Here is a 22582-nt window from a genome sequence, read left to right as displayed (position 1 = left end):
TAGGGGAGATCAGTGCTTGTGAGGCCTCATTGCTCAGCTTTCTGTGAGCTAATTTCTGGCTTCTCTTCATCTCATTTACGAAGAGGAAAAAAAGGAAAAAAGTCTCTGCTGGATACAGGTTATTTTTAAACTATTCCAATGCAAGCACTGCCATTCAGCACAGCTCTCAGATCCAACAGTCCGAGACAATTAGAAAGGAACTTACTTTCAACAGTCACAAACCATAAGGAACCAACCTAACCCACTACAAAAAGACAGTTCTTGAATTCACACTAGCAAAGGGGCTCATAGCAGAAAACTGTACTCCTTGCAATCATGAAAAGGGCGGGGGGGAGGAAAAAAATTCACATCAATCCCACTGAAGAGGTTTGGCTCAAAGACTAACTTGGAAAGAATTTGTAACTCAACTTCTAGACTGAATAAGCAGAAGGAACAATTTGCCTCAAAATCTTATGTTTAAAGGTTTCATTAATGCTGGTAATAAAGCATACCTGCTCTTCAGTCACAGACCTTAGCCTCCTCCCCAAGAGTAAGGCTTAAATAAACCAGCCACATCCCTAAGGAAATCCTGAAGGACTGAGGGATCTTCCAGGTAACTCCACCCAAACGCCTCCCCAGTAGGAAGACAACGGAACAACTATGCTGAGTTCAGCATGAGGAGTACGTTCAGAAACAATGCACTTTCGTGTCAGCTATGGGTACCAAATTCTACAACCTCAACAGCATCAGAAGGTGGGTCAAATGAGCCCATAAACGCACCACGCTGATCTGCTGACACTGAGAGGATGAGTCAGAGCTGGTGATGCTTGTGCTGAACCAGAGGACAAACACACCACACAGCAAACCACGGCTGGCAGAGAAAAGGAAGGTGCAATTTTGTGGTAACGTGCACAGATGGATGGCACCGGGTAGGACTGCACAGTTCCAGGGGGTGCAGCCCCACCAGAGAGACGAGAATCCACCACAATCAGGTGAGTGGCAGTATCAGGTTGGTGCCACAACAGAGGGGAAGAGAACAACTGGCACCTCCTAAGAAAGTTCTTACCTCATCTCCTGGTTAAAAATGCCCCAGAAGTCCTTGGAGGTGTCAAGGCCAGAGCTAAAGAAGTCAGTTTGGCCTAGCCACCTACAGCGTAACTGCTGGCTCCCGAGCTGGAAAGATGATGTTGTCATACCCATGTGCAAGCACCTCTGGAGCTTGAGCTCCCACTCACACCCCCACAACAGACTTGACAAGTAGGAATGGTTGTGCACCTTCGGCTGGCGTCCCTCAGGCTCCCAGCCAGTAACAGACACCTGCAAGGCTGGTGGGAAGACGGCACAAGATCCTCCCCACTTGCATAAGAACAAGAGGAAACCTCTCGCAAAAGCACCAAGATCCCAGAAAAGGGAAGTACTTGCGCGGCAATAAAATCAGTTTTCAGGCTTGAGAGGCTGGTTGACAGGCACCAAAAGGAACAGTCAATGTGCTGCATCTTACACCTGCCACACACAGAAAGCAAAGAACAGAGGCCAAAGTGAAGATTCTGCAACAGGAAAAACAGTCAACTTCCCCGACTCTAGAGCAAGGGCACACATATACTTCACTTCCAGACCGTCTGTGGGCTGCCACAGAAGAGAAAGAAGGGCTGTTTTCTGGCTCTTTGCCCTCCACCATCTCATAAGGAATCCTCAGAAGATAAAGAGAAAAACAGAAGAGGAAAAAACAAGACCTAGCCAGAAAAACAAAATACAAAAAGGTATTTGAAACTAAAAGTCAAGCAAAAAAGTTTAATTTACCTGCACTTCATAATTCTTTCTTGCTTTCAGAATGTGCAAAAACATTGATTTAAGGAAGAAAAACTAGGTGAATAGCTGGGCCTCCAGCTCTTTCATAGGGGAATGACAGTCAAAAAACATACACCAAAAGCTTGGTCTGCACAAGGAAGAAAGTACATGTTGATACTTTCTTTATCCACCATATTCCCTCTAGTTTGGTAAAACAGGGCAGATTTTGGAGTGGAGACAACTGCTTGTCTTGATTGCTCTTTAAAGTGATCCTCCACAATGAAACCAACTCCATCCAAATGCCTGGCTTTAAAAAAAATATCCAATATTATGTTCAGATTTCTTTTGGCACTTATCAAGCCAAATCAGCTTCTAATTCCTTCTTCAGACCTTGGTTACACAGGCAATCCTTTGACAGTTGCACCAGCACGAGCAGCACACTCCCACTCAACCCTGCTGTGCTGGTACAACTGTTTGCAGCCTCACCATGAATCAAATTAGGGATCTGATCGCAGTTAAAAATAAACGAGCACTTTGTTTTGGTTTTTTTAAGGATTACTTTTCAACCCAGGTCAGATCCCCAATCTATTGTGCAGCTGTACAAACAGTTGGATCAGCACAAGGTGCCTGAATTGCCGATGGTTATCCTTGTGCCTAAAGCCGACGTTTGCATTCCCAGCTCACCTCTTATTTCATGGCTGCTGTAGAACAGGATTACTTACTAAACTGAACACGTAGGGTATTTTATTGCTGCAGCTCGCAACCGCGTGGAGGGTCTCTTTAATGAGACAAAATGAGGTCACACTGATGAATATCCTACAAGTAAGGCATGGCTACTGAGCTCCCTTGAGCTGTTGCTTGTCCTAAATTATATATCATTTTTGCAGCCTGCATGCTGAAATAAATATAAATACATGACTAACAAAGTCACTGATGCGAATGAACAGCTTTGGGCCAAATTCTGAAACAAAACTCTCCTAGAAATTGCATAACCATTAACTAACTTGGTGATCTTCCATTCAGAAAATTCAAGCCTACGTGATGTGCGGATACACATCAATCCGAAGACTGTGACATTCAAGGAGCAGTTTTCACAACTCTTCAATTGCAGCCGAATTTTGATTTTAACATGGAATTACAAAAAGAAAGATGGAAAACCAAAATGAACACTAAGCAATGATAAAATGCTAGCACGCTTTAGAAAAGACCATGAGAGAAACAGACTGAAGGTTCTTTCCCAAATTACCAGCTCAAATACTGTTTGAAACAAAACCAACTGCAAATACTTCCTATTTGACGGCTGCTTGGCAACCTACTGGTAAGGACTTGGTTCTCAGTTCTCCGCTTTCAGCTGGTGACAGGTATCCAGATCAGACACACACCATTATGTAAGGCCTTCTCATTGAAAACAAGGCACAAAAGATTCAATAACCATTAAGATTTGACTTCTGGAACAGGGTAGGAGGCATGTTAATGAAAAAGCTTCAGGAAACGGGATTTCTACAGTTTCTGTTGTGTCTGCTCTAGAAGGCAAGAATCACAGTCTCAAAGCTGTTCAGCAGCCTTGTTTTGTAGATGTTGTTGAATCAATCCATGAGGACACCAAAAACTAACAAAATTGGTATTTGGCAAATCTTAACCTTCATTCCTTAACATGCACGTCAGGGTATAGTTCCATGACAGCTTAAATAAATCTAAGTCAATGGTCTTCAAAATCATCCTTCTCTCTTGAGTCAGCATTGGCACCCACCTGATCCTGCTCAGAAACCAGCCTGGCAAAAAAAGTTAACACAGGGAAAAAAAAAAAAGAAAAGAAAAAAAGTTGTTTTTGCCAATGTGGCTTCCTGAATTGGTGCAGTGCCAGTGCCCAGTAAAAGGGAAGAATCATCCAGCAGGGCAAGGGCAGGCAGAAGAGTAACAGTGCCAATTTCATTCAGCTTCAACTGTCCCACAACCGTGCGCTCAGAACAGTCTCACCCTGACTTTAAAGAGATGTGAATTGCTGCTCCCAGCAGAAAAATTGTTCAACTTTTTCACGTCTCTCCTGACATCTTCTTTACACCAGCATCAGCACTCTTGCAGACAGCTAGATTAAGTACCCAATCTGGTAAGAAACTAAACCAGCAATATATATAAAACAAAACAAAAAGCCTTTATTTTAACGCTGGATCAGGTCCCTAACAGATCTGACCATGTGGTTCAACAATCCCCCTGGCATCAAAAGAAGGGAGATAGTGGGAATCTGTGACTAAAGGCAAGAGGAGGAAAGGCTAAAGTTCAACTTCAAGTGACTGTGAAGCTGCGCACTTACTCAACACAGACAAAATATCACAACAGAACTATGTAACGTTTATACAAAAACATTTTTGTACAAAAGATTTAAATCATACATAAAAAAATTAGCAGACCTAATTCTTCTTGTTTTAATTTTCCACAACACACTATTAATACTTAAAATGCCCTATTTCCTCAAAAATAAATCTTTAATTTATTTGTTAGCAGCATTATTTTCAGAGCAAAAGAGCTACTAAAAATATATAGGAGAGAGTAAGAAACAGCCTGTTGTGATTAACTAGGGCATGACAAACAGCAGCAGCATGTGCAGGGAGTACTGGGGAGCAAAGCCAGGAGGAACAGTGACAACAACATTATACAAGCAACACTGATTCATGAAAAACAAAGAATTCTTAGAACCTGCTGCCTGGGTTATGTCCAAGGCTCTCTTTACCTTGGTTAAACTATTAAGAAAGTCACTTCCAAAATCTGACCACTCCTGCACAACCAAGCCTTTTTGGAAGCAAGAGCTGATCCATCTAAAGGGCTTTATGTAGGAAACCACTGCAACAGTTGCTGTGAAGTAATCCATAATCAAACTGGTTTCAGCAGCAATGCATGCAACTTCACTGCAGGTACTACCAGAGTAGTTGTCAATCAATACCTTAATGTCCGTGACATTATAGGGTCTTCTCAGAAGAATTTTGCTTGTCCATAAGGTGTGTTTCATGACTTTAACCTGACACCCCCTTCCACATGATCAATTTTTAGCCAGCTCTTGTCACCGCTTGTAACACCTAACTCTGGACACAGCATTGATCAAATGGTGGATTCCTGGAAGACCTAGCTTTGCCTCAAAGATGCAGCAAATTCAATTTCTGCTTGTCATCCTGCTGCCACTTGGAGGACAGCACACTCAAGGAGAAGTCTGGGCTACTTCCATAGACAATTTGCTCCTCCAAAATTCAGAGTTAAAGCTGTGGATACCTCTTGAATAAGCAGCAAGTTTCCAGCATTACTGTATTTGGACAATCTTGCAAAAAAAAGTAGGTATTTTCAAAGAAAACAGTATGTCCATGACCAAATGCTACAACATCTCTGTTCCAACAACTCACTAGAATATCATAAATCAGAAGCAAGAAATTTATCTTAATAAATTCTTGACTTCTGTCACTACCATTGGAAGTATTTCTCTTTAAATATCAAATACACATATTAAAGGATTTTTAAAGCATTAAGAACGTTCAGTAAAGCCATCATTTAGGACTGCATTTAGATGCCTGAATTTCTCTCAACTCTTCAACACAAGTAAAATACGGGTGCGACAAAAGAAGGCAAAGGTAAAACTGCGGTGAAGCTCTAAGCAGAAGCACGCAGTCCCATTTAGATCAAAGCAAGCTTTAAGTGTCTCAGGAGTAATAGACTGTAATAATCTGTATAGAGAAAGACTTCATAACGCTGTCACATAAGATTATCAACCCATATACACACGGCTGTCTTCTGGCAGGTAGTCTCTGCTTGTGCAAAACTGAGGCAGTAGGAGTTTTAGAGAGGTCAAGACTCTTGCAGGATTCATCTAGATCTATTTCCCGCTGCTGTGCGATGAAATATGAAAAAGGGAGAGAAATTGATCACAATGAAGCAGAGCTTCACACAGGGGTTGTTTCTCGCCCCACAAAAGGTGACCTCCCAAAGCCTCTTTGACTCTCCTCTCCTTTAAGAGGATTATGAATCTTACCCTTGGGAGCCCTCTGCTCAGCTACTGGCCCACTGATATTACACATTAATACTATGCCTCGTCTCTTCATTCTTATCAGCAGAGAGATATTAGAAGAATTTATAAGGTCACTGCTCAAAGATCAGGACTTTAAAAGGAACCTCTAATGCAAGCAGGGAAAGCCACAGCCACTGGCGTTTGGTGGGGTCTCTGCATTGTGGCTGCCGCATGCCCAGCTGCGGGTCTGCTTGGTGCAGATCAATTCGGCTTATTTGCACACGCAGGCTACTGACTACCCCTGGAAGCAGAGGTTTCATCAAGGAACAACTGAAAACCAGAGATGGCCATATACTAAAGAATTAGGGCAAGTCTAGAGAACGCGGTTCACAGCTCACACACACGCTGCACCACACCAAAGAGAAAGTCTCGGTGGGCACTAAGCCCAGGTGTATTTTCAAGAAGCGAGGAGCAGCAATGCACTGCAAGAACACACTGGCGTCTCAAATGGAAAGCCAAGGAGACCGGAGCAAATTCAATTAAATATTTTTTTGTTTTTCACAGACACCAGGAACCAACAATTTGAAGACAATTTTTCCCCCATTCTTTTGGTTTTTGCTCCCTCCAACAAGACACCATTTGGACAGTTCTGAATGGAGCCTATAAAGCAAGTCCTGAACGATCGATCCCTAGAACACAGTAATCAGGAATCATTTCACTTGCCACTTAATAGTGCACAGATGTGAAGCAATCTATGCTGCCATGCAGGTGAACAGATGTGGGTTTTCCTTCATAAAGTAATCAAAGTTAAAATGCATTATGAATTCCATAGTTAGAAAAACTGCAGAGACCAGACTTGAAGAGAAACCTTAACAGGTAGGAACACATCGCCAGCAAGGACGCAGAATTTGTATGAATGGAGATTTAGGATGAGATTAGACACATACAAGCTAATCCCAGTGGATACAGTCAGTTCTGATTTGAAATAAACGGTAAAGCGCTCCCAGAAGGGAAAAAAAAAAAAAAAGTATGCCGTTAACACAACAGAAGATCTTCTCAGATGCATCTGTTAAGAGCACTCTACGGTTTTGGCTGTTTCAGACTACACAGTGCAACAGCAAAGTGAAGCCAACAGTTAAGAGTTTTAACCAATAACTGTACAGAGAAGCTACAGGGTTAACCACAGAAGCACAAAAGCCACAAGGAGCTAAACCCATGAAGAATTACTACAAAAGCTGTAAATGCAGAGGAGCTCAAATTACATTCCTTAAGTAGTTTTGATAAAATAAGAATGATCTACAGCTTTCCAAGAGACCACTAACTAAAAGACAAACATAAGCAGCTTGCGGTGAACTTGGATTTTTAGTATCTGTTCTTAACTTTTGAATTATGATGCTTTTAAAACAGAAAAAAAAAACCAGCTTCGGTTAAAAAAATGTCGGTTGCTGCAGATAATTGATTTCCACAGAAAAATCCACAACTAGGACAAAACAGAACTTCTAATTGCTATTTTTAATTCTGCAGTGACAAAAAACCTCAAGACAAACATTATGCAAGACCATCAACCTCTTTGCTCATAACTGGCACCTTAATTTAGCATGCTACCACACTAGATAGCTTAAACTGAATTCTTAATGCCAAAGTGCACCACTGGCTGCAGGAAGGCAGTCGTAGGAGTAAGGGAAAGGGGAAAAAAAAAAAAAATCCAAAGCAAACATCATATGTTTGCTGAATTTTGCAAATTCTGTAATTTTCTGTAATTGCAAAACTGAATTTTGCAATTACAGCTCCTTGGGCACAAGCAGATATACCTGAGCCTGCCCAGCACTAAAGAAACAGTATTCTTTGCAAATCGATAATCCCCAAAAGATTATCAGATGCTCCTCAGTATTTCAGGAACGCTGAAGAGAAATCAAAGCACGCAGTAGATCTGGACTGATGGAAAACCTCCAGGTCACCTTTTGTACTAGAAAGTGGGTCAAATGCAAAGAGGCTGTAACCTGCTGAAAAGGAAGGTACTTTACGGTTCGAGCAACTGTTTTTCTTCTTTACAAACCAACCTCTCAGCATTCCACACACATCCTCCATGGCACTTAAAATCAGGTACAACTAAAATCTCCAAAACCGCCATGTATTGTACTGAACTGTAGTTCAGTGGCTATCACATATACACACACGACTGAGGAAAAAACCAAAACATTCATGTCACCCGTCCCAAGAAGAGACAGATTAATCTTCTACACTGATAATAAGCAAGACTGATGAATTTCAACCAGACAGCCTCCTAAATACTGTCTTCCATCCATTCTTATCATATTGTGGCAAAGAATGACATTCCGGAGGAAAACAAGACTGATTAAGAGCCTACTTTCAGAAGTTATCGTCCTGCTGATGGAAAGAGCTCTGTGAATCTCCCTATGAATCACCAGTTCATCCTCCTCTGACTCCATTTACTCTTCAGAATTCCCTGATGTGCTCGAATTCATACTCCACCCACCCAGACCGTAATGTCCCAACTTGCATAAAGGAATACTGTGGGAGACACCATCAAAACACTCAGTAAACTTAAGCTAAATGGCCTCCAGTGCTCTTCCTCATCCACAAACCCGATTATTTTATCACAGAAGACAATGAGGCAGGTCAGACACAGCTTACCTTTGGTAAATCCATACTGACTGTTTCCAGTCACACTCCTTCACGTGCCCAGGAAGGTGTACCAAAAGGACCTGACCCACAACTGTCTCTGGGTCTGAAGTGAGGCTGACCAGCCTGTAGGTCCCTGGATTATCCTTTGGGCCTATTTCGAAGACAAGTGCAACATTTGCCTTTGTCAAGTGATCAGAGACCTCCCAGTACCTCCATGACTTTTCAAAGATGACCAAGACTGGCATCACTACGACATCGTAGCATCACTGCATCGTAGCATCGTGGCATCACTACGACATCGCCAGCTGGGTTCACCATCGCCATGACCAAGACTGGCATCACTACGACATCGCCAGCTCAGCACCTCTGGGTGAAGCCCATCAGGTCCCATGGACTCACATGGCTCAAATTCTCTCAAGCCATCCCTCGCTTTGCTTTCATTTGCTTCTGATGCCCATTTCCTCTTTGAACCCTGCCTCTAAACACAGGGGGCCAGGAGACCTTACTGCTGAGGACTTAGGCATAAAAGGCACTGCGTACCTCTAGCAGGTCTGTGCCAACCATCGTTCATTCAACCACCTCATTCAGCAGAGTCTTTGTTTAGCCTTTTACTGCTGATGTAGAGGTAAAAGCCACCTCATAATTATCAGGGATGTTGTAATAAGCACTGTCCTGAGAGAATGGAGCTGCTTCCACAATTCAAAAACAGAAATGCGGACTAATACAGCTGAGTTTGTTCTGTCTGTATTCCACGTTGTCAAAGAAACCACAGGTCTCTTTGTAGGATGTAAAACCAACTTGCTGGAGAGTTGCATGACGCCATTTCTAAAACATTTGGCAAAAAAGCCTCCCTCTCGCTGTCGGTCAGGCTGAGTGAATTTAGCAAAGAAAAGTCAGCTCTGTAAAGAGCAAACCTAGGCCCTCCTGAAAAACCCCAAGAAAGTTTCATGGAGAAGCTTCTTTTCAGCTTTAATTAAGAAGAAAAATCTAGATGATGGAATAAGGAACTAAGATTTTTACCCAGTTAGATTCCGACTAGCTAGACTGCTCTAAGTATAGAAACGGAGATGCTTTATGATGACTCCATATTCTCATGGTTTTTACACACTTAATATCTCAGTATATCAGATGAGGGGGAACAGCAAGAGAAAACTCAAAGCCTTTCTAACGCTCCCCAAGAGAAAGGAGAATCAGAAGACACAAAACGCTTGCCGCCTAGGTCACTGCTGCGGGCTGCTGGCACTGAGCAGGCATCTCATCGTGCCACGCTCACACTGCCAAAGCAACAGCAGCGCCTGCCGAGTCTGAAAGCTAGCACAGAAGCATAACAAAAGCCAACAAAAGTATGTTTTATCAGACTCCCGAACTTGCAAGTCTCCCCTGCCCCCTTCTGGGAACAAGGTGGATTTGAAAACTTCAATATCTATTTCCAATGATGAAATTGTTTACTTCGGCAAACAACCAAAAGAAAACCAGAAAAAGCTTTTGCCTCAAGCAGGAGTCCCTTCAGCAAAGTCATGGATATTACTAAGTACATCTCCTTCAGCAGCAGAGACAGACTCAAACTGGATTTTCTTTACCCGTACATACACCAAAGCCACTGACAGAAAGTCATGCCTGCCAGAAAACGGCCTGACAATCCACTACAGCTCAACTGCAAGCCGACTCATTTCTCAGGTCACAATGCAGATGCGCAATGCAGACTCTGTCCTTTACCCCAACATCTCCACTACTGACTTCCCCAAAATAAAATAAAAAAAAGAAAATTCGGCAATTACAGCAAAACTTGCATGATATGCACTAACTGCTCATAAACCTTCTCCACAAGTTACGGAAACCACATTCTATTAAGCTGCTGACTGAGACCTGACTTAAGCAAAAATCCCTTTGCAGTGACTTGTCACACCATGTATTTATCTTGAGATCTTAAATGCAAAAGATAAACAAACCTCATTAGGGCCAGAGAAGAAAAATTCTCCCGCTTGCCTCTTCCTCCCACTGCTAACAAGGAAAACACCGTGCTACTCTTTGCCTGTGCATTTTTACACTTCACAGCATTAAAAAAAAAAAAAAAAAAAAAAAGAAAGAGTTGCAGTTTCCTCTTCACCTCCAGAGTGCAGTCCTGCAATACTCAGCTACTCAAAAAACTTCAGCAGATATTCAAACACTTTTCCTTTGTCTTTGTTTTTCCTGTGGGCTACTGAGAAGGAAAGCTAAGCAAAGACCCCAAATACCACTCCCAGCTGTGACAAGGGAAGGGAATTTCCAAAGGAATGGAGCACAGCTACTGTGAAGCAACCGCTTTGGATCTGTGAAGGGAAGCGTTTCCCATTTTTAAGAGACCGACCCCACAGTAGAGATCCAGGAACTCTATCCAAAGAGCACATTGTGAGCAACGACGTGTTCTGTGCTCTCCCCTCCCTTTGCAAGTCAGCTGGTAAGGAGCAGAAGAAGCTGGCTCCAGTACTCAGGAAGCAGCACAAATGTTTTGTTTCCTAGGAATTCGGACAACATCTAGATTTAAACCTATGAAGTCTGAGAGTCATGCATCAAAGCCAAACACAAACTTGCCACAAAGAACCATCACAAGTAAGCTAATCGCACCCTTAAGGCCTTTCAAAACCAGCATTTAATTTGGTTCGCTTCAAGCTCACTGTAAAGCAACTTTACAATTACTACGATATGCTGTGGGCTGTGACACCACTCTGATCCGTCTCCTCCTCAGATCTATACACTGCCCCTTTTCTGAGCTGTCTGAGAATTAATTATATGGAAATGAACAGTGTTAGATAAGGGGATTCCAAGCAATTGGCACTCTTAAAGGAACTGAGGACTACAGGATCTCTGCCTTCAAGAAATCTGTCCATTCAGTACAACTTGGGCTGTTAGAAAGAAAACGAGCTTAAGATCCAAACAAGTAAACATCAGTACTACACCCATCTTCTTACTTGTGGCCAGAAACAAACACACGCTTAGCCATGGCGTGGGTCCTGCCTCCACTTCTTGTCACCACTAGACCACATCAGAGCAGCATCCTGACCTGAGAAAGTTCTGCCAAAACTGCAGGTGCTACACGAACAGCAGCTTTGAACAAAAACATCATTACTGTGACTTTAATATATTGTCTGCATAAGCTCCACCTATCCCTCCATGTAAAGCAAGGCAGTAACAGTAAGCTTCACAGTCCCATGTGATCTGGAATTTCACTACCCAGGAGGACGTTAATCTCACATATGCAGGCAGAGATATATCGGCATTTCGGCAGTCAGAACCGAGCTTGAGAGTGAATGGAGGGGCACACGCATTAGAATTTTCTCTGTCTTACTGCGAAGATAAAGCTGAACAAACATTTTGCTTCAGTTACACTTGTCTCTTTCTACACGGGGAAGCTGACAACACTTAATATTTGGCAGGACCAAAATGGCATCGTGCAGTTTTATTGGACAGCCCAGCTTTTGTCTGACCACTTAAAACATACAAAGCCAGGAGAAATACAGTCATTCTTACATCTCTCCACTGAAGTTTAACAAGTTAGCAAAGTGCTCAGTTGATTTGGCTGAGAGATTCTTTAGATAACCATAAAGTATCTGAGGTCATCCAAATGGAAAGGAAGGAACTAGGAATAGGCTACTGGGTTTTGGTGCTTCTACCGAACGTTTCAACGATCTTCAACCATTCAGTCCTGGTGTACTTCAGCCATCGACAAAACAGCGCTTCAGAAAGGAACAGCAGGATAGCAAAGTAAACTATCTGTATACTGTTTTGAAAAGACTGCATTTTGGTGATCGTTTTATTTTCCATGATCCCCTTCACTCCATTTCAACTGAGTCTTACCTGATAATTACATTCTCAAGATTTTAAGGATTTGTGTCCCAGTCCATGAACGATTGAATTGAGTCTGTTAATGCAGACTTAAATTAGGGCACCTCTTTCAAGCGAATGCGGTGCTGTGTTTGGCTGAAGAACCAAACCCTTTAGCAACTTTTCTGCTCAAATGGCAGAAACAGAAAAGGACAATCTAGGAGCACATCAGTTCCACAGAAAGACTTAAGAGCATAAAAGCAAGATTATCCAAACAAATTCACTTCACCCTGGTAAACAAATTCTCATGCCAAAAGCACAAGCAGCAGCTGTTATCTAGTGGTTTCTTCTGCTAACATAGCTCTGAGACAGTGATATTAAACAAAATTTGGGGCTTTAAGCACCTGAAAGCAGTCCGAGAAATCCAGGGCAGTCAGATGTACAGTACTCCAGATTATATTAATGCTCAGGACACAATTTATTGTATGAGAAAAAGGAATTGCAGGTCGCCCTGCGATGCTGTGTGGACACCCGTTCTGGAGTAAATATAGCCAGGTTTGCAGAGACAGGTAAAATCTTTTACTAGACCAACTGATAGAGGATGCCCTCCACTCCTGCTGCAACCCCCTATATTTTTACCCTGCTAATGAAAAAATTAATTCAGCTGGAAAAGATGTATTTGGGGGCCCTACTTTTCTATCTAATCCTTCTTTCCTTGGGAAGAAGTGCTGATAACTCACATGCTAACCATAATGACAAAAAAAGTACTAACATCACTGTCTACCTTCTCAATACGCCCAGCAAAACAAGCTTTATTTTAAAAGTGTGGTTTTACCACTGTAACTATATCTACATTAAGGGATTCCACAGGCAGAGCTGCACTAGGCAAGGATGAACACGCCGATTAATGCAGCTGTCCCAAGCATTTGTAGCAGAAATGACCTTATAAGCACGTCCACAGGGAGTTAAAGCCACATAATCACGTTGCAAATCCATGCTCCCTACTTGATATCAGTTTAATATTCCTAAGCAGGTGACCCTTAAGGGTCACAGACAAGAAAACACGAGCTATAACTTCCCAACTTGACACTTCTTCACTGTGATTTTTTCCATGAGAAAGTACCAAATGAAGGTACATTCTCATATGGAGTACATTTTCTTGTATGGTCAACCAACTAAAAAAAAAGAAAGAAACAAACAAACAAAAAACACAGAGAGGAGACGGAAAGAAAAATCTGAGCTCCGTGTTAGGAAAAAAAACCCAACTCAATGCAGGTGCTGCAAGAAAGTAAACAATGATATGGAAATACAGGGATAAAGTGCAACATTTTGGTTTTGAGTAGGAAATAACTTGAAGTTTCTGTCATAACAAACCTATTTTAGACAAAGACAGCACATTAAATTTAAATAAAATATATGATATGGTATCTGATGGCCCTTAAAGCTAAGGTAGCTGATTTTATTTGAAACTAGCTACATCTCTGAAGAGAATTTCATACAAGGATACTCTCACATCCCTCATGACATTAAAAAAATCCAATATGGCAAAACATACGTGACACACAACTCAGGGTCATGGAAGGGATCTTGATCTGGGCCTTTTGTTATCCTGTTACTCTTCGGGGGATCAGCATAATCTGCAAGACTCTCAATCGCTCATACTGAAAATCTTAAAGCTGTTAAAATACCTCAGGGGTTGTTCTGTGGCTCGCAGTATGCTCTGGAAGGTAGAGGGCAAAGAACGAACAGATGCCCCCAGCCACGTGAGTGAAAATGAAAGGCAATCTGAACCTGAGGCTATCTTCTCAGAAGATACACGAATTGGACGGCTAGTCACAGCTTCAAGCTTGGCAAGATGCTACGCGTTTTGAAGGGCAAAACCCAAAACTCGGCATTTAAAAATGTCTGCAAGATCATTTTACCAGACCAGGAGTCAGCACTGCCAGCCTTTGGTGCTGCCTTCTAGCAGACCTCACACTTCCACAGGATCCAATGTAACTTCGGCTTTGCAAAAAGAGAAATCCAAGGAGAAGGGAGCTCTCAGATGTGAAAGCAGCAGTCCCTGAACACAACTGACCCTACTGTATTTCTTAAGCTCATTCCAAAGCAAAGAGACCTTTAATACTCCAAATCTTCATTATTACTTTCCTTATACACTGACACTGAGCAGCAGGCTTCTCTGAATACTCTACCACACCAGCCAGGTCTGTTCTGAAGGTCTGAAACAAGAAACTCCTCCTTTTCAAATGAAGTGAAGAATCATACAAACAAGTTCTTGTAAACACCCTACAGGTCACAACATTTCCAGTATCTTATCTAAATGTTAAGCTGCTGAAGTAGAGCTCAAAGCTCTTTCCAACAGGCTTTCTAGAGTGCCACTTACAACAACTGAGGCCACTGGCTAAGTAACAGAGCTGTAAAACCAAAGCAAAAAGAAAATAATTTGTTAAACTTAATCTATTGTCAAATTGGCTTGTGTTTAATTAAAGTGCAGCGCCTGCACCTATATATATATAAACAAATTACTTTTCCCCGTATGCTAAAAAAGCACAGCACACGTTCATTTGGAAGACACACAGACCATGGCATGTTTGCTTTTAACAGCAGCTCTGTCTCAAGTGTATAAAAGGTATCAAGGATTTCTCACACATTAAATTCCTCTAAAAAAAGTGGAAAACCGTGTTGCAGCTTCTACAAAACATCAGTCTGCTAAATCAGATGTATTCCCACAGTCATCTGGGTTACAATAGTCATGGGCCATATATACCCAGGGAAAGCAGATTTACTCTTTAATTTTCTTCTCCAGTTCAATAGTGTAACAACAGGCGCCACAAGTGTACCCTCTCAGACTGAAAGATGCAAACTAATAAGCACTATGGATAGAAAATAACACACAGTTCTCTTATCTGAAGATCCTAAGAAAACTGCCTGTGATAGCAAACCTGAAAACAATAGAAACTGCTTTGCACTCATGGAAGACTCAACGTGCCAAGCTCACTACCACAAGGCAATGGCCTTACCAGAATTTTTAAAGGGTTTTGCATTTTCTTCCAGTTGTCATGTCACAATAGAATGAAGTACAAAAACCAGAGTCTGGAAACACTTCACAACCTAACCTGTAACCTTTAATTGCCAGGTTTTAGGAAGATACTTTAACTGCAGTGAATAAAGAGCTTGGTTTACTTTTGGCTGGTGGATGATATAATAACCTTAACTGTTTTAACTAACAATATTTGAGTCGAGCTGCATTCACAAATCAGAATTATTTTTTAAGACAACTGTTTGTTACTACGTGAACCAAGTTGTCAATAGGTTCACTGTATTCTCAACTGCTGAAAAACCATACAGAAGTGTCACTCCTAAGGATGCTACATGACTAATGAAGAGACCACAGAAACAGTAACACCTGTGATCTGACTTAACTAAAGCTAAGAATAATTAAGGGGAAAAACAGAAACCCTGAGTGCTGCTATTACAGGGGGAAAAAAAAAAAAAGCGGCATGCATAGCACCTGAAGAAGAAAGAGTGAAAACTTTCAGATTCTGCATGGTGCAACAGTAGTACTTGTTCAGTCTGACTAATGGAGTTAGAGCTTTTCTCTCGGTTCTGTAAAAATAAAAGATGCGTAAAGCATACCTGATAACGCTTATTGGTTCAAATTTAGCTTACCTTCAAATTTTAATAAGTGTATTCAGGCCAACACTTGTGGTAAGAACCATGAAAAATGAAGATCTCAATTACATTAAGATTTGTACCCAACTAAAGAAAATGCCACTTGCACAGCATAAGAAAAAACACTTACAATACTTGGTCAAAATGGGAAGCAAAGCAAACATTCTAATATTTGCAAATCATTTTGTATATGTTTACATTTATCTAAGCAAAATCTGCATATTCAAAATTAACCTTGTGGGGGTTTTCTTCTGAGAAGTGTGGGGGTGTTTAAGAAACCGTCTAAAAAACCCTGCCCATGTAGTGCTTTAACACAAACTGAGCTTCAGACTGCTTTAACAATCTTTTTTAGACAGACTTAGAAGACTGAAGTTAAAAGGTCTTGCCCCCTCCCGATTTGTGGGATGAGAGAGTCAATGCCAATGAATCTGACAGGTTATACCTTCCTCAGATCTGCCATGTGGCTTTACACACCGCCACAGTTCAGAAAAGTGAAATATACCTTCCACTATGCACCAAGTGTTGTGAGAGCCTTCCAAAGCTCTAGGACTTTACCAGTTTTACTTACAAGCCACAACAGTACTCAAACCAACACAAGAGCACAATTATACTTCATCTACAATAGCTCCAACATTTTCATTGCACTTATTCTTTGGTTTGATTCGGCCGCTGACTAAGACACAGGACTATGCAGCCCCCTAGGCTTCTCTCCCAAATCCTTCCCGCTTTAAATAACTCACTGACATCTGCATTCACGGGTGCACTGATTTTGGTGCTCGAAGCCGCTTATCGCCTATAGTTAGCTGTAATGAGATCATGACTGCCTCCCCACACGTGCTTAAGCTGCTTAGACAGTACTGTCAAAGTACACAGAACAAACAGTCAACCCTATCTTCTTGTGCCTAAGATTCTAAACTCACTTTTTGAAACGCTCAACAATACTTCGATATCAACAGTGGACAATGCTAATCCGAATTAAAGATTACACGATATTTTCCATAAACCCACTCTGGCAATTTAAAAAACAGGAAAATGCAGCTCAACTTAGAACTAAAGGGGAAAAAAAAAAAAAAAAAGAGAAAAAAAGATAAATATCACAGCAGACTATATGAGCTATACAATAGTTCATCTTTAGATCAGCACTTAAATCAAAGACACAGGAGCATCTCCTGCAGAGAAGGCACCACATCTCTCCTCTCCCTACCCCAGGAAGGTAGTTGTGGAGCTCAGCATCTTTGGTCATTACCTGCTGCACTTCAAACTAGCACAGACCATTAGTGACATGGGTCAGGGGGCCTCTCCATCAGAAAAGCGAATTGTGTGACACAACCACTATTTAAACACGCGGTCTTTCAAGAAAACGAGGTCATTCAAGTCTGCTAGCAAACAAATGCTTATACCACAGGTACTACTACTGAGTCATATCTTTGTTGATAAAGAACTGGGGGAAAACAGGCATGCTAGACTTTCTTCCAAATTTAGAACAGCACAAAGTAAACCCTTTCAGCCTCTGGAAGACTATCAAGCCAGCCTATCATTGTTCAGCAAACTAACCTCAGAATAGAAAAAAAAAAAATATAAAATCCAGACAGTGACAGAGTTCTGAAATCACTGTAAGACAATTCAGCTGCACTTCAGCCACCTAAATGGCCAGAACTGCTAGAGCATAAGAGTTAGCCTCCAAATCTTGAAAGCTTAGTTCTTATTACAAAGAATTGACGCTGATTTGATTAGAAGTTAACAAATATCAAACAGGACAGAGTTTTTCCACTCTGTTCTAGTGCACTTACCTGGGTATTCCTGTAGTATCCTCCAAGGATGAGAGCATACCTCCCACAAACAATATCTAGATATACTTACTTGACGGGTAAAATTACAAAACGAGAGGCAAAAAGCAAGCAGCTTACTTCTTTTTGATATACTTACTTATGATACTTAAGGTGGCTGCATGTGTATTCTGAGCAAAACAGAAAAAAGTTACCTTAGAGATGTCACCCAAGCTCTCTCTGTTGAGTAGTCACTGGAATATGGAGCCAACCTCTCACAATCAAGAGGGAGCAGGACGCCAGAAGCAAGTCAGCCTGCAAGACGTTGTATGGAAACAAGTTAGCACATTTATTTAGACCTTTACTTGCTCATCAATTCAGAATGTTTGAGAGCACGCTTTCCCTCAAGTCTGGGACCAGAATTCACAGCGAGCTCCTTTCAGGATGCAAATAGTCTCACACGTTCCTCTGGGCTCTGACAGATGCTCTTTACCAAACGTACCACTGGGGCTGAGGGAACCATTGCCCCCCACCACCTCCTCCATCCCTCAGCTGAAGATTACCAACCAGCGGATGAAACAAAACAGAATGCGCGCCTGTTCTTCATCTGGCCTGGTTCAGAAGACACTGATGGGTATTAACGAAGAAAGGTTGAAGCTTAGCATATTAAACTATGGCAGCTGAACAGGCGCTGCTGTAGGTCCTAATACAAGAGAGGTAGCGTTTGGCAAAGAAGCAGGACAGCTGGTGGAGGAGATAACCTTTCTAACTACAAAAGCTAAATCAGAGACAGCTTATCTATCGGAGCTCTCAGCCACGTGTAGTAACATCCTACCAGGATAGGCATATTACATCTCATAACCTTTTTTTACTGCTTTTATCAGATTGGGCTGACCCAGATCTTCTACTAATATAATTATGGCAGCTACGCCCATGTTATTTTTGAATAGAAACAATTGCACCAATGTTAACTACTGTGGATACCACTATACATATAGAGAGGCACCCTATGACAGCAAAGCTTATTTGTTTACTCCCAGAGAAGTGGATAAAATAATTAGTTGTGAATGAAACTGACCGCACACTGACAGGGGTTATGCCAAATAAAAGAAAGCTTGAAGAAGCTTGTCTTTTATACACAGTTAACGCCACTCAAAATGCATATAGGCAAGCCTACCGAAATAAATAAAGGCAAATGACTTACACCTTAGTACTGTATGCAGAGTAGTTTGCACTGATGAGGACTATATAGGAAGCACAGGCAGCCCAACACGCCAATTAAGAGAACTGCATCTATTAGAAAGTACATCTACCCGAACAGCACACTGGGAAAGCCAAAAATAACAGCTGCTGCCACATCAGAACAAGCACAAGCACTGCGTACAGGCGATGCCTGCAAAACAGAAACTAAGCAGCCATGCACAAACACTTCCTCTTCCTCCCCCACCACCCCTACGACAGCAGCAACAAACCTGAGATTAAACACTCGCCAGCGTCCTGCTCTGCATTCCTGTCACATCAGGAATATAAAAGAGGGAGGCTGCTAGCTGCTCCTCCATACCTCTGAAGGGTTCCTTCAGTTTACAGCAAGTAATACAAATACTTGACATGATTCTTGCAGAGGTTTCTGACGCATCTTCTTTTCTTTCAGTCCTTTTCTCTAGTTCACCCATTTCAGAGCTCACCGGGGACCCCTTGTATTTACTAGGCTTGTTTTCGATACACTCATCCTCATAGACTGAGAAGTCAGAAATAAAAGCAGTTGTTCCTAGGCAAGTCACATTACATAAACAAGCAAGCACAGAGCCACGGCTCTACTGAGCTGCCACACACAAACTCTGCAAGTCAAGCTCAAATCTAAACCCTGCCCAGCACCAAGACTGACAGTGTGACACTGTCAAATGCAAGAGTAAAACAAATCAGGCCGCAGTTTTCTGTCAATACTAAGTTCTGAGACTATAAATCCCAGCATCAACACTCAACTGTGATGCACATCTCAGACACGTTACAAGCTAATTCCCGATGGGCAGACTGGGGAATCCGATGACAGCAAGTGAAGTACCTGGGTTACAATGCAATGCCCACATAATGGCCCAAACAGATTTTCTATGGCTTCAGCATCTGCATTTCAACCACAGGTGGAAGAAACATACTCCCTCTAGAGCACAGGCTGTGGATACTCAACTTCAAGCTTACCACCTACATTTCTTATTCCAATGGAAACCACAGGACACCACTACCCCAGTGTGCCAGTCAGAACTCACCAGATCCACAACCACCTTTAGACACAATCAACTAAAAACTGAAATCTGAAAAGACAAGCAACAAAACCTTTTCACAAACAGTTGGCAATCCATTGAACCAAAGAGACTGTATCCTGTAAGCAGATGGTCAAACAGCTCCAAGCTTGTACAGGGCTCCTCATCTTGTGCTAGTCAAGCTCAACAAGGTCACATTTTCAGAGTTTGATAATTTTACCTAAAATGAATAAGCTCCACACACAGGGGAGGGAAGGAGAGAAGAAACAAACTAGGCAGCTCAGATGGGATGAGAATAGCATGCAACTGCATGATTAAGAGTAAATCATAGCACTTGTTCAGCAGTCTAATTAGCTGATTAAGGGTGCAGGTACTACTTCTGCTGGGCATTTTTTGACCTCTGAGTGCTTGCTATTCTAACCTTGACTTCTCACTATGTGCAATGTAATACAGAATAACTTGCAAGTCAGTTGACCTACACAATCTGCCATGAGAGGGGATCCCAAAGCACATCTAATTTTGCTTTCTAGAGTATTTTTAAAAGAGGAACATGCCCAGTACTGTCATCCTGATGATGAAGCTATCACTACTGTACTATTCACAAAAGTAGTAGGAAAGAAACATGGATACATTTTTAAATGTATGTAAATATGCATTTTTAAAATATCTTTTGTATAACTAAATATATAAAAATACATTGCTGTACTGTTTCACAGTCACAGCACATGTTACCCTGAACGAGAATAGGACTGCATTCCACCAGCAGCCCCATGTTCCCACCATTGCCCTCACACCAGCAAAATCATTTAAACATCACAAAGCTGGGAGGAAGAAAAAAAAAAAAATCAGTTTGTCTTCAGTTTGATCAGTTCATTAGTCAGGGAACTCTGATTCCCACCTGCACAAACACCCCAGCTGGCACCAGCGACAGGGCACAAACCTCCTGTTGGTTGCAGTCTATACTTATATGAGCTTAGAGTGACTGTGAAGCTACACGCAGAAGGTGGCACAACTAAAACTCCTGGTGACTGGAAGCCGATCCTAGAAACCATTCCCTTTCTTATCTCAACAGCGAATCATGCTCACTTGCTCTTTTTCCTATGTAAGAAACATGCAAAACTGCCACAAGGTGCCTAATGGATAGCCAGAGTGAAAACTAACCTAGGAAAGACACACGCACTGTTCAGAAGAGGGCCCTACCAGCCCCAGATTCCTATGGCAGTGACCTCGTATGTATCAGCTTGCCCTTCAAGGAGCCAAGGATCACTTCCCCTGCTCTCCCAAAAGTCCTTATTAGACAGGAAACAAAGGCAATGCCATGAAAGGACACTTCAGATCCGCCTAACAGGCTCTAATTGGGATGGCATAGGCTGTTCATCCAGGCACACGGAAATGGTTGTACTGAAAAAGCTAAGGACAGCATGAAACATTCTCTGATGCTATCGGAAGAAAAATTAGCATTAGGACAATTCAAAACATTGACAAAACAAGACTTTTACACAGTCGAAACAGCAACCCAGTGTTATGTTGCTATATACAGAGTTCACACTTCATCTTTTTGCAACATACCACTTTCTTTCCAGCCCCAAAACAAAGCACTTACCTTAGGTCAGTGCTAAACTAACCCAGCTGCTGAAAAACATTTCTCTGTCTCAGTAACAAGTAACTGTTACACAGGATTAGGATGCCCCTAATAGACCTATTTAAGGTTATAGTGGCAACATCTAATAACCGATCTATCTAATTCTAAAACACCTCCAAGCTCCTGACAGAATTTCTGTAAAAAGGAAATCAAAGTCTTAGTTCAGTGATATGTAACAAGAACACAGCATTTCCCTCCATCAAAAATCTAACCATACGCATATACGTCAGTACATCAGCTGCAGGTGACAGTTCAGTACAAAGGGACTTGCACAAGACATTACAATATACTATTCTGTGAGACAAGGTACCAACTAAGTTTACACAAATAGGCCTATCGACTTTAGAAACATTACGTTATGAATGAACAGAGACCCAAGCCCACACCGTTCTGGGACCATTCAGTGCTTTGTTAGCAAAGGCCAACCTTGGAATTCAGCTTTGGAAGCCCTGAATACCAAGTCAAGCCAGGTGAACCTGAAGGAAGGAAAAGCAGATGGAGCAGAAACACAGCAAGACAGGCTGAAACGAGAAAGGCAGCACATACTAAAGCATTTTGCTGGAAAGAAAGATGGGGGCCTTGCTGATTCGGAGCTATGAGATGGAGGGACACAAGGCCTGGGCCCAGTTTAAATTCAGAGTGGCTGAAAACCGAACAGGAGTCAGTACCACCTCTCCTCATCCAAGTCCTACTTGGAAACCCCGGGGAAGGTTGTTGGTTACTGTCCAGGTCTGCAGACCCATGAGCGCATCCGCCTCCAGGGACTGCCAGGCATCTTCCAGTAACCACTGGGGCAACCAGCATTACCAGAGCCTGCCCACACCCCCTCCTCTGCGGGCCTGCCAGTACATGGAGACGCAGGAAGGGCCCCCCAACCCCACCAGCTTCCTCACCATGTTGGTTTCATGTTACCACCGTGGTTTGCCGAGTTCCTTCCTGCGAGCTGCTCCTGTAGAAGGGAAGGGCACAAAGAGGTGGGGGGGAGGACGGGACACGCTAGATCCGCTGGCCGGGCCCCCAGCGGGGGCAGCAGGGCCTCCCC

Source organism: Charadrius vociferus, unplaced genomic scaffold, assembly GCF_000708025.1.
Source record: "Charadrius vociferus isolate BGI_N301 unplaced genomic scaffold, ASM70802v2 scaffold550, whole genome shotgun sequence".
NCBI classification, from domain to species: domain Eukaryota; kingdom Metazoa; phylum Chordata; class Aves; order Charadriiformes; family Charadriidae; genus Charadrius; species Charadrius vociferus.
The sequence above is the reverse complement of the archived record's forward strand: the minus strand, read 5'-3'. Positions refer to the sequence as shown.